The following is a 13,736-nucleotide window of genomic DNA, read 5'->3' on the forward strand; positions in this document are numbered from 1 at the left end:
TTAATCTACTTGGCCACGATTGCAGGCCAATACTGTACATGGGAGGGTGTGTTCCTAAAAGCAGCGAAATTTGCCTATGACACAGAAATGAGGTACTGGGCTGCTTCATGGCATTAATGAAAAAGATTTTATGTGGTTTCTAATGAGTTTTAACCTGTTCAGATAACATCACATAACAGTTTGACATATCTTGTAATTGTCTTCAGTAATTATAAACCAGCCTTAAGGGCAGCTGACTAACAGCATCTCCCAACGATTTTCTTGCATCAGCAGCTACAGAAACACATGGAAACTCCAGGATGAGAAGGTCAGCTCCACTGAAATAGATGAGGCCACATTCATCCCAGGCTTCATGCTTAGCAGAGAAGCATCTATAAGTTTTTGCTCTAGCTTCAAGTCGTTTTCCCAAACAGGAGAGTTTTTCTTCCATGCTCAGTAATGTAGAGTTTTAGGATTCCTTCATGATTTCTATTCACATGGATGACTTGCCACAGTGTTGTTGATCCTTTGCCATTAAAAGCACCCTAAATAATTTAAGCTTTGCTAGAAATCACTTTGAAATGTATTTGCACTATACCTGTCCTATGTGCTAACACAAAATTGAATCTCTGCTACATTTTGTTGAACCTGAGTATATGACTTACCTATCCAGTGGTGCAGGGAGGCCCTTGGGTCCTGACATTTTTAAATGACTGATGGAGAAATCTGCTAACAGTGAACAACACTTTTCTCCCACTAATTGCTTAGCCATTAAAACTGAAAGTTTCATTTACCTGTGGATATCTACTGAAAAATTTTAAATCCTCAAGGTCCCTGAAATATGGAATAATAAGCTGAATTTCTCCCAGAAGTTCTGATAACCCCCCAGGTGTTTAACACATTGGAATCATGTAAGCATGGATGTTTTTCTCTGTATCCTTCTGCTACAGTCTAGGACTCTACTCACCATCAGATCAGAGGTCAACAACAAATTTCCTCATGTTTAGGAGTTGAGGATAAAAATTTATGCTTAACTAAGAACATAAAAGGTAAGGACATAAATAGTCTAGTGGGGAATCTCAGCCCTAATTTAACTGGGGGAAAGTTCTGCTTTTGATTTCAGTAGTGTTACATATCTTAAATGGATTCAAAAGTCAAAACCCAGAAAATGTGCCATTTCATGGAGACAAATCCTGAGAAGTAAAACTAAAAACAAAACTGTGAAAATATCTAACATCAACTTTTCCTCCCTAAACTGCTTTTCTAAATTCCTCCACAAATTTATTTCTAATTGATTCAGAAGATGGAAATAAATATTGGATTGATTTTTGAATGTCAAATAGGGGGCTCATGGCTTTACAAGCTGATGCTATTCATATTCTTCTTATTTTTACTGCATTTTCTGTCTTTTTTTAAAAGGTGCTTTGGGAGCCTCTTCATATCTATACATATAGTAGCTTGATAAGGCTTAATTTAAATTCAAATATTTTCAGTTAAAAAGAACTAGGATATGTAATTTATTTATAAAAATAAAATAGCCAAACCAGCTAAATATATCCACTGACAAACATGTTATGAGACATGTTGCTACACAATGGTTCAGCAAATCACTTAATATTTGACAGCTATAATAGTTGCAAGTAAAGGAAAAGTGATGTTCTTTTGAACAGATCAAGCAATAACCAGGCTTACAGGATTGGCTGAATACCCTCAGGTTAACAAATTAAATGATAATCCAATCTTTAAACAGGTAGAATCTATAGGTAAAGTTAATATCAGGGGGGAAAAGCAAGCATAGGCGGTATGGAAAACCAAAGCTAAGGGTCTGAAAAATCCTTCTTGCTTTCATTTGTTTAACTGTGTCTTATGAGGTGCATCCATCCCCATAACCGAAACTCAGACTGTTGCTTGTCTCTAAGCTTGAGCTGAATTCACCAGGGATGTCTTGTCCATTAGCCTGGCTTAACCCAGCCAGCTAACCAGTTAACCAGTTAACTCTCATGGACCACGTGGGACTCCATACAAGGACATTTTTGGGTGCATCTAGACAGTCATCCAGCATGGGAAGGACTTTTGGGTATTTGCCTTTGGATATGGTGGAGACAGCACCAGGGAGTGGAGCTCTGCAAAAATGGGACAGAGAAAAGCAGTGAGGTCATGGGTTTGGGGTTTTTTGCACCAAAGAGGCAACTTTCTCCTTTCTCTTCTTTGCCTCCCCTCTTGCCATGACAGAATGGCATCTGAAAAGAAAGGAAGAAATAATCTCAGACTGAACTTGGAGGTAGGGATATGTAAGCAGGTGCAACAGAATTCAAATAGGGGAAAGGGATGGGTAAAAACAATAAACATTCTCATTTTCAGCTGAAGAAGTTTGAGCACCTTGAACGGCTAATTTTGTATTTTGTCTTTATGAGAGAAAGGAGGAGGAGAGCAGCAGCAGTTCTTTATGCATTTGAGTACACAGAGGTGGTGCACACTTCTGGAATAAGGCACAGCAGGAGGTGGAAGCAAGTAAGTAGGTGTAGCAGCCTTCCCTTGTCTCCTGCTTGTGCATCCTGAATATTGTATCCTTTTGTTTCAGAGCATTGCTGTTCCAAAGGTGGAGGGGAAATTTGGCCTCTTGCACACTCCTGGAAACTTAATGTGTGGTGGGCAGGGCCCAGATGCAGCTGGAGGATTGGTAGGTTAGAAGACAACCCTCGGGCAAGTGGGTGTAAATGCTCAAACCACTGAATTATCATTATCTACAGCTGGATTTTGGAAGGGAGGAAAAATCTCTGTTTCATCTTTGACAGAAGGACAGAGGTAACAACGTTTAGGAAAGGATTCAGAAGCATTGTCTCCCAAAAGGAAGAAAATACATTCCAATAGTGTTAAATAAGGTAAAAAATAGCTACTCAGCCTCCCAACTTTGGCCATTTCACTTTCCTGCATGGTGTTTTCAAGACTTAACTGTGAGGGGTTCTAGTTTTGAGGTACAGGAACAAATTTTAACTTTGTTACGGTTTTTTATCTGTAGAATGAGTCTGAGGAAAAGCTATTCACTTAAGAAAGTATAGTATAGGCTTGTGCAGTTTCTGAAGCAGGAGCTGTTCCTATGAAGATAAGGTGGCAGTAATGCTCAATAATTTGAAGAATCTCCTACCAAACTCTCTGCCTCTGCTCATGTTTTAAAGGTAGCCTCCATTTTAGGAAATCTGTACTCACTTGGGACCAGGAAAAGAAGTTGAACCTCACTTTGGCCCTGCAAGACAACACAGATAATGTTGGGTCTGGGAGGTAATGGGAGTATTATACCTCTGTCTCCCTTGTTCTGCTGATGCAGCTGATCAGGAACTGGGTAGGTGGCAAGGGAGGTTAATTTTGCTGTCTCCAAGCATATGAAAACCATGAGTGAGGCCTGAAAATATCATTTTTCTGACTTGATGCTCACAAGATTTAAAAAAAAAACCTGACAACCAACCAACCAACCAACCAAAAATCTCATCCCCAAAAGCCCCCTTAAATTCTCACCTAATTATATAATTTTGGAGAAAAAACTTAAAAAATAGAAAATACACGAAGTTGGCAATAAGGCATGGGAACCTCCAACATGGAGAGGATGGACCAACAGGCTGCCAGCCAAACTAAAATGTCAAGAAAAGGGGACAACTTGTCACTGCCACAGTACATTGCTGTCTCAGAAAAAGAGAGACGTGGAAAGGTATGCTTGTCACTCTTAGAGGAAATTCTGCAAAATCAGAAAAAAATCTGTTTTTATAACAGCTTGGTCTTACAAGCCAGCTCCCTGGTGCTCACCCCTGTCCTCAGCCATGAGCTCATGCCCCATGGCTACAGCAGCAGCAAACAGGTCAGATATTGTCTTCCTGCTGGAGTTACTGAGGCATTGGCAGCTGTCCCATGGTCTGCTGCACATGCCTGTCCTCAGAGAAGACTCAGCAGAGAACAGGATGTGCAATCTGGGACCAGCACACTTCCTGATCCCCTTCGGAGGCTGTCCCATACACTTCAGCTGCAGCAGGGAGCAGAGAACCACATCTGCATCTGTAACCCAGAGCAGAGCAGATGAAAATCTATGCCTTATTCTCTGCTACCTTAAGTATAGAGTAATTACTTCCAGCAGAACAACAGAACAGATTGCATTTAAAATCAGAGAATTCAGTTTGTGGTAGAATTTGCACACTCTTTTTGTGATGTATTCTTCCCCATATTTCTTAGCCTTGTAATATATTTCTAAAAACGCAGACTGTTTTCCCTGTCCATCTCCTTACTCTTCTCTCAAAAATACAGGTGAAAATGAAAGGTGTTTTATGCAGTGTTTTAAGTCTATCAAAGAAATTCTGGGACTTCTCAAGAACAACAGAAACTTCATGCACACTTTAAACCCAACTTTCAGCAACAGTCAGAACTACTTTCTGTTTATCTGATTTGCATAGCACTATTCAGGCTCTTGGGAATCAGTAGCATTAAATGCCATAGTTCAATGTGAGTAATGTGCTGTACCTTCCTCTCTCTAATGAACCTGTATTTTAGAACTGTCCTTGTGAACAAATCAACTGAGCAATAAATGCCCAACTTTGATCTTATATCTGTACCTTCCCTATGAGCTTTTCTCACTCATCTCTGTCCATCGGATTCTCCTCTGCCCACCAAATTTTCGAGTGTGGACTTGGTCTAAGGGACCCAGGCAGGAGCTGAATGTGACAATGCTTTGTCAGATATATAGCTCATGCCAACCCTTTCCCAGCACATCCTTGGGAGCAATGGGTGCATCTCGGTCACAGACACTGAGAATAATTTCAGTAGTTGGTTATACAACAACATTTGGGGCTACCATGGTGCCCACGACACAGCATATGGCAAAGAGCCAGACCTAGACTGCAACAGTCTGTATCTTATCTGACAACATTTATCACTCTAAGCATTTGAAATCTGTAAGTTTACTTGTTAGTTCTCTGGTGTTTTATTCCAGACAATTACACAGTGGACAAAAGTACCCTGTTTTAGGAGTGAGGGCACTTATCTCTTAACCAGTAATCTCTGTAATACACTTTCAAGCACATAGCTGCTGGTATCCCACAGCTGTGGGAAAACCTGAGCTGTTAGTTGCAGTTTGTGGAAAAATTACTCATCTGATCAGTTATGCTTATTCATTTGACAACTGGCTGCCAGGGGAGATGAGCACCTTTACATGATATCAGGGCAGTTAAAGCACTGGCTCTACGAAATATGAATTCTATTGTAAAGGAGCAGGTACTTTAGGGATGCAGCTTTTCACTGTTGTCTGGCTGAAACATACAGAATGTTCTGAGCTCACTCCTGAGGAGAAGCTACCTGAATGAATCTTTAGTTCACACCACCAGGGCTTGGCATAGTTCTGTCAATTAAGCCAAGTAATTATCATCTAAGTTACTCCAGTTAGCTGTCACTTACTTTTATTGGGTTTTGGAAAATGGCTATTGAAATTAGTTTTGTGAAGCCACTTAATTGCACCTCTATACTTACGCAGCAGAAGCAGATGCTGTATAGCGAGTACCTTTTTGTCCTATTGAAGGACTATTTTGTAGATAAACTTCATTCTTTTTGAGAGTAAATAATGTTGTCAATGACTAAATCACAAGTAAGCTTTAAGCAGTATTATTTCTCTCCTTTTCCAGTGATCTGAAGGACATTGATTAAAGGACAGTGTTGTTTTAGAATCACAATGAAAATTCTGGCACTATGTCAGGACAGAAAATGATAATGTTTTGAGAGGATATTACAAAGATGCACTGACATGAAGTCATCTACAGTTTTACAGCTGAAGCAAAACACAAAAGATTGGAAAAACAAAACCAAAAAAAGCTGGAAGAGGGAAACTTCAAAATATTTTTTTTTTGACAAATTTGTTTTACATTTTTCACTTTGGAGAAGTGATTGCTTCTACTTAGAAAAGGAAGAAGTGTTTCAAAAGTAAAAATGTCAGTCAAGAGCACAAGTTAGAAGCTGAAGACAGATGTAGTACAAACTTGAAACACAAAATGGATTAAAAGACTGATTAATTTTTTTTTTTCATTTTGATTATTCATCAGCATTTGAGATAGAAATGTATTTATAATCACAGAATGAGAAGCATGGAATTGAGCTCTCTGCCTGGGTGCTGCTGTATCTTAAAACACTTCTCAGAAATTGTAGAAATGTATCAGAATGGTGTCATAAGATTAAATAGTCGGGCTGGTACAGGGAAGACCAGTGATCATAAGGCAGTAATAGAACAGCAGGTAACCAAAAGATTCATAAGAGACACTGGCTGAGAGGAAAGCAGAAATTTTCAGTCACTACACTGGCTCCTCTTTCAGCACAGCAGTTGCAAAAATGGCAGGGAAAAAGCCAAGGCACTTCCATAGCCTGGTGGCTGTGTCTGGGATAAGTGTTTGAGATTCTTCCTGCAACATTAGAGCAGCATGAAGTACAGAACTTGAAAGCATGTCTGCTGAGGATATTTTCAGCTGAAATAAGGTTATTGTTTAAGCAAACAGGAGTTAGTCAGCAGGAGGCTCAGGAGTGCCAATTTTAATCAGAAATATTAATTTCAAATACAATTTGGAGCTCTTGCATGGTGAGAAGTGATTCTCACTAGGTGAACTCTCCAGGTCATCCATAAATCCATCTTATGCAGCACTGATTTCTAATCAGACCTAACACCTTTCTGAAGACTTGAGTTTGACATCTGGCAACATTTATGGATAGACTACATTTTTAAAAAGCAACTGATTTAAGACAGATTATATATTTAACAATGAAAATAATATTTATAAAAAAGTATTTCTATGTTTCTTCTACTGATTTCAAGTTCTAGACAGTCATGTTTAATGTGTGAGTTCTTTTAGAGGCATATTCTCTTCTTTTGAATCCATTTTTAAGTACCAAATATGAAAGTGAAACAGAAGCCTCAAAACTGTAATGTTCATAGAAATTGAACTTTTCTGAAAATAAACAACTTTCACAGTGGAAAGTTTCTCCAAACTCTACTTCACTTCTAAGCAGACACCAAAGAATCTAATTTTCATACAAAATTACATAGGAAATTTGGCTCCATAATTTCTGATACAGATAAAATATTAAGCCCTAGTACAAAACCATCCGACACTAACTGTGAAAAAATCCAACGCAACTGTTTTCTTTGTTCCTCCCTTTCTCTGAGCAGAGTTCATGCAACATCAAAATCGGAAAATTAGTGCAGACTAGATGTGGGTAGCCTCTTTACTACTCAGGAGTGATGGACTAATAGTATCTAAAGAAGTAGCTGGACATAAAGACAGCATAAAAAGTACTCTATAGAACACTTACAATGAGAAATTGAACTTCCTTGAGTAATAATTACACATGTAAGCGTCATCAGCTAACTTAGTGAGGGTTCTTTCAAACCTATCATCTAGATGATTTATGAAGATGTTGGACAGGGTGGGGGCAAGTTTTGATCCCTGTGGGACCCTGTGTGTGACAGGGAGCCAGCCTGAGTAAAAGCATCAATCAGCACGCTCTGATTTCAGTCTGTGAGTCAGCTTCCAATCCATCCCACTGACCATTTTTCCAGTCAGTAGCTTGCCTCCTTGTGCAGGAGTAGGCAGTGGCAAACAGTGTCAAATGCCTTGTTGAAGTCCAGGGGCTTGAACTGCTTTGGCTGCCTCTTCTCAGCCTGTGTACTCTGCTGCATCTCTGAAAAGCACAGAAGAGGTTTAGAGGACACTGAAAAGTTATCAGAACAAGTTAAGGAATATAATTTTTCCCCCATTTTGGCAATTTCTTACATTACACACATTTGGGAATAACTTGTAGAATTTAGAACAAAATCAAGGTTTTTGATACTGAATCTTGTGCACCTAGAGAAGATGTAGAAAGTCTGAAATGAAATTAGAATTCTGGGTGTAAAGTCCTTTTATAGTTTTACATTTTTATTAACTTATACTTTAGTGTAAATCTAGTTCTTAAGCCCTCCAAAAGTTTGGCATAAGTTGGTCCTAAGTATCAACTATTATGATTATATTCTCAAAGTCTACTAACTCTCACTTTGCCTATATAAATAAAAATCACAATTATATTATATTGTTTGGATCGGATTCCCTACAGTTTAAAATTCCTAAGCTATGAGAAATATATTCAGAATGCATGTCAGGGAATGTTCAGGTTCTTTCCTTGTAAATTATTTTTCCGTAGGTTTTCTGATAAACTAAACTATAGATGATTTAATGATACCGTTCTGCCTAGCAGTAGACTCTTCAAATATCTTTGGTTATTGTTCATTCACTATAAACATTGCTTTTCAGGGAAACAACAATCCAAAGGTACACAATGGCACTTAAACAAGGTAAGCCAAAAGTGAAGATCCAATAATAAATTTGGGAGTTGGCGAAAATTTTGTCTGTATGAATCTAACTGATGAGACTTTATTTAAGGATATGAAGATATAGAAACAGAAATGCATGAAGAAACTACCTGTCATGTAAAGCAAGTGTATTTGTCACAATCCTTTTTGTTGTATTTCTTTGTATGGAATAGGTACTTATATGTTCATATCCCTGTATGCTCATTCATATACCTATGTATATATATATAGGTCTGCACCTGTTGTTATCCATCATAATTTGGTATCAGTGAAATTAGTTACTCCTCCTGGTGCTACACTGTGCAGAACTTTTATAACCATTGGAATTATTAAAATCATATTCTGTTTTCCTCCTTTGATGAATTTCCCAATTATGTAATACCATGAAGCAGGGAAAATGTTAACAAAATGGTGATGGTATATTACAATCAGAGCATTATAGACTCCTTCTTTCCTGCTCTGCAAACAACCACAACAGCAATATTGATATGAGATATACAAAAATTCACAGAATAATTCCTAATATTATGGCACTGAGTGAATGTGGAGGGGAAAAAAAAGCCATAATAACTCAATTTCAAACTTGTATCTCTCTTTGACTCTAACCATCCTTTTGAGTGTAACTGGCTGGATGTGCAGCATCCAAATTTCTCTTGCAAGTGATTTCCAGTAATGATGGCACCAAGAAAGCAAGCCTCACAAGAAAGCTATCTAATTTAGAAAATGCAAGTCTTTTCATATCACAAATATTTAGCTTTGATGTGAAATAATATTTTGGGTTGGTTTTTTTTCTCTAATTACTTACATGCTTTGAGTATTAAGCCAGGTTCTTTCCACTTCTTGAATCTCTGCATTTAATGAAGAACTGTGTTTAACAGCTAAAAATATGCATGTTTAATTATGTTTTAGGCATTTTTTCCTAGTGGAAATTAAGTTTTGAGTGAGGCTTAGGCTTCCAATGAAGAGGAAGAGGAGAATTAGCTGTTTCAGAATAGGATCCAGAAAGGAAAAGATGCTGGGAAAGGACAAGTTTGCATAGCACACTGGGGAACAGTACATTTGAAATAGCAGTTTGCTGTTTGCTGGAGAACAGTGGCTCCACGAGAATACTTCATATTCAAAAGGTCCAGGTGAGTACATACAAATGGTGGTAGAAAATTCTATCCAGTATTCTATATGTCTGTGGGTTTACTATTCTTTAGAAAAAAGAGAAGGGGAGAGAGAGAGAGTGGTAGGGAGAGAAAGAGAAAGAAGAAAGATGGAGAAGTGGTATTTAACATGTCTTTTAGAAAGTGTGGCCTGCTTGGGTCCAAAATTCTCCTTACTAAGAGAGGTTTAAAGCCATAAAGTTTCATTATAAGGCAGCATGCATTCAGTGAACAATGATTATTATGGTTAAATCCCATTTTGCTGTCCCTGTCCTGTGTCAGCAGTGAAATTCATGAAGCAAGAGAAAAAGGGGCTTGGTGCCATCAGCTGATGGCCAGGACTTGAAGGGTGCTGGAGGATTTTCTGGGTCCTTTCTCCAAAGACTGTTTCTGTACTTTAAATCAAACACAATATAGACTTGCTTTGCTCAGATGAAGAACCCATAAACTCATCTGCCTTCTGGTTTTAACCCTTGGAAGTAAAATGGGGCCAGAATATGCCAAGAGCACCCCTTCACAGACTTGCTTTGCTTCTGTTCCCTCAAATAACCTACACCTTAGTTCTTACATGTCTCTCCTGGGAGGTAGGTTATGTCAGTTTGAATCCCTCAGGCAAAGGAGAGAACTCGATCCAGTGTGTCTCTTTCCTGGTTGAATGTTTGAATCTCTCTGGCCACTGCATTTCCCCTCAGCTACAACTGGAAGAAAAGCAGCCACAGCATTTTTGTGAGGTTGTGTCAGCCTGTGTCAGACCCTGCGGGAGCCTGGCAGAGAAATGCCTTGGTTCCACATCTGCATCGGGTTTAGGCCAGAGATAAGGATCTCCTGGGGCTGGGGAAGACCTGGGCATGCACTGAAACAAAATTTTAAGACTTTGGAGAACCTTAAATCAATCAGGGAGGAACCAACTGATCTTAACAGCCTTCAGGTTTAGACATCATCGAGTGGGGAGTATAAGAGGAATTTTTTTGTCTTAGGCATCTCAGATCTGCCTGCTTAGGTCCTCTACTAAATCTAATGGAAGGATCCTGTTAAAGACAGAATCAGGATGTTGAATACTTGTGCAGTGTAATTGTCAGATGCCATAGGTTTCTAGGATTTGTGTTTACTTCTGTTCTTGCAAAAGGTATTTCTGTCAAAAAAGGGCATTTCCTCAGGGAATATTTCCATTTTAAAATAAAATATCTAAGTCTAACAAAGAAGCTGTTACTATTAGAAATACGGCTCTGATGAATGCAAAAAACTAAAGTTGTTCCAATAAAATGCTTGGGAGAATTTTACTTAAATTGCCTTACCCATCAGACATCTGTGCGTTTTCTCTTCTCTTGCTGTTTGAACACAGTCTATAATTAATTGCTGTAATAGATAGTTACTGGCATATACTCATAAGAACTGCAAAGGTGTAGAGTCAAGTATTTCTGTCAAATATATACATTTTCAGAAATACTAGAGCAAAAAGAAAACATATTCTGTTTTATAACTTAACACATAAATTTTGCTGCAAGCACAAGGTTATGAGAAGAAAAGGAACTGAATTTCTGCAGACATTTGGCAATCTTAATTTTGTTTTGAAAAATAATTACTTTATATGAAATGAAATTTCAAAATTATTTATAAGTTACTCAAACATCTAAGAAGTATTTTGAACCAGGACAGCATGCAATATATTATCAAAAATATAACTTTTGAAAATTAATTAAAAAGTTCAAATATGAGGGAAAAAAATTGAAACACTGAAACATGCAACATGGAAAAAATTCCAGCTTGTGTGACTACCCTGACTTGTTATATTGCAAATGATGCCTCATAAAAATATAATGTGTAGAATTTTCTGATATAAGAATATTTTACTCTGACATTTTTAACTCGCTGCGCATATAATGCTTCTAAAGACCTACTGGAATTAAGAAGGATGAAAAATAAAATCGATGATTTTGAGTTTCTGGGATACACCAGGAGCATGCCATTGTGTCAAGCGGCAGATATATGGTATGTACAGTGGCCTAATGCACATTTATTATCTGAATATATTGATTTGAAGCCTATGAGCACTATTTCTCAGCACTGTTCTTTGTTTTATCATTATTTTAGTGCTTGAGGATAAAAGAACACTGAAAAACTAATAAATCTTATCTTTTCTTCTTAAGGATTTATGCATTCTACTTCATTTTTTAAATTTCCTTACTAAATCTATGAAGATTTCTCTGTCAAGTGTCTTGGTCATTCTTTTTGCTTATATTACGGTATAGTAGTTAAAGATAGAAAAACCTCAAACCCAAGGTAGTGTTTCTAACATTAGATAAGTGCACCTGCTTGATATTTTTTTTTTTTAATAAATAATTATTGGAAATACATCTAGAAAATTAATTAGAACTTCTGTTCATAGGGTTGGTTTTTTATGCCTGTCCTCTTTTCCACCAGAATTATCAATCCACTTTATTACTGCGACACACTGGGAAACTCTCCAGCTGTCCAAACCAATATTTCCACCACTGTCAAAGCCAAGCTCTCCCTTTGCTGGCTGGCTGTCACACACCAGAGCCATCACATGCCTCCCTGCTGCTCTGGGCAACAGTGAGCCAGGCAGGAGCTCACTGCGCCTCACATGGTGAGCTCTGACATACCGTAGAGAGATGGCCTCTCCTTGATTTGCTTAAGCTGCTGTCATGAACACATGATCTCCCAAGAGCTGTACCAGGGCCTGTCAAAAATAAAATACTTTCCCTGTTAACATGATGTACTTGCTTAGGAACTGCATCAAATATGACTGACTTTTTCTGCTAAAAAGAAGGGTTAACCAACTAATCAAAATTTATTTTCCTGCTTTGAATGTATTTATTCATGCTGTGAAGGTAACTCATATTGGTTTCATCATCAAATTATATTTTTTGAGTATTCACTTCAAAATTGCAGCCAGCTGAACACCAGTTACTAGGCAAGAGTATTACAGATTGGGGAACACTAGGTTATGCTCCTCTGCTGTCTTATCCGGAGACTTGCTTCAGGTCACAAGTGGAAATTAATTTCTTGATGTTACTTTCCTGTTAACTGGCTACAGATCCACATTACCATAGTCTGCATGACTGTCAGAGTTCACTCAGTGGAGGCTTAGTTCTGGAATAGCAAGGGCTTTGCAGGTCAAGCATGCTGTGCATTGGCAGAAATACAAGACCTAGTTCTGAGATGAACTTCTGTCACTACCATGAAAATTACAGTGAGTATTGTTGGAAAAATATCTGGTTTTCAGATTTTCATGTTTGTGTTCCACACAAAGGCATAAAAACATAAGTAAAATCCAGCAATCTGATATATCAGTAAATATTCATATTTACTGTTTGAGTTGGTTACAGCTTTCCTAAAATAAATAAATAAATAGATTTCATTTGTTAATACTGCCTCACTTGAAATCCTTTATTCAAAATATCTTCCACTTCACCAACTTTTAGCAAATCTAGTGACACTCAAAGAGATCCCAGCAAGTTCTGGCATGGGGGTCCCAGAAGATCTGGTTCTCCTTATGGAGGGCAAAAGGGTCTAACCCAGGTTGGGGATAGTAAAGCCTACTGGCAGCTGGGTTTATTTGGTTTCAATCAGGAGACTAAACACAGATTCCAGAATACTGGAAACCTGTGGAACAGTATAGAAGCTAGAAGTATTTAATCTTTTTTTTTTGGGGGGGGAGTGAATACTAAATGTATTTTAAGTTCTGCTCTAATTTGAAGAAAGGAGAGCATGGTCTGAATGTGGAATCCTGCTTTTCAAGAAATGCTTATCAAAACACCTGAATACCTCATCACAGTTCATCACACCTAATAATCAGCACAAAATAACCCCTTATACCCTGTCTTTTCAAAATGCCTGGATTAAAATATCAATATGGATTTGAGGCTGCACTTTTTACCAGTGGCTACAGATAAGACTGGGTATGTGATGGCAGGAAGAGTAGAGGACTCTTCAAACTGAAATGTTACAGTCATCTCATTTCATGTGTAAAAAAAACCCCTCTATTCTTTATGTAGTTGAACTACACAGGTTATGTAGACTTACCTGGGGGCAAGAAATGTACAGAGAGGACTTCTCTTTCTTTCACTTCAAGACAAATGTGGGAAATTGTTAAATAGTTGCAGAGTCTCTGAATTAAGCCATAAACCCAGATTCGGGAAACAAACAAACAAGAATCACTGATTAAAATAATTGCTCTCCAAAATACAGAAACTCTGTGGGTTAAATTTGAGTCCTTTTAA

The 13,736-nt window shown here is 37.9% G+C and overlaps 1 long non-coding RNA gene across 2 annotated transcripts in view; it reads right to left on the reverse strand.

Annotated features, from left to right (window-relative positions):
- Positions 1 to 6: 6 nt before the first annotated feature.
- Positions 7 to 13,736, reverse strand: part of LOC108449061 — a 27,246-nt gene continuing 13,516 nt past the window's right edge. For both annotated transcript variants that reach the window (XR_001865162.1, XR_001865161.1), the window contains 2 exons: positions 12,117 to 12,193; positions 7 to 7,677 (listed from right to left, as the gene is read on the reverse strand). This is a non-coding gene — a long non-coding RNA (uncharacterized LOC108449061). The remainder of the gene's footprint in view (positions 7,678 to 12,116; positions 12,194 to 13,736) is intronic.

Source organism: Corvus brachyrhynchos, unplaced genomic scaffold (assembly GCF_000691975.1).
Source record: "Corvus brachyrhynchos isolate BGI_N302 unplaced genomic scaffold, ASM69197v1 scaffold9, whole genome shotgun sequence".
Classification (NCBI taxonomy): Eukaryota; Metazoa; Chordata; class Aves; order Passeriformes; family Corvidae; genus Corvus; species Corvus brachyrhynchos.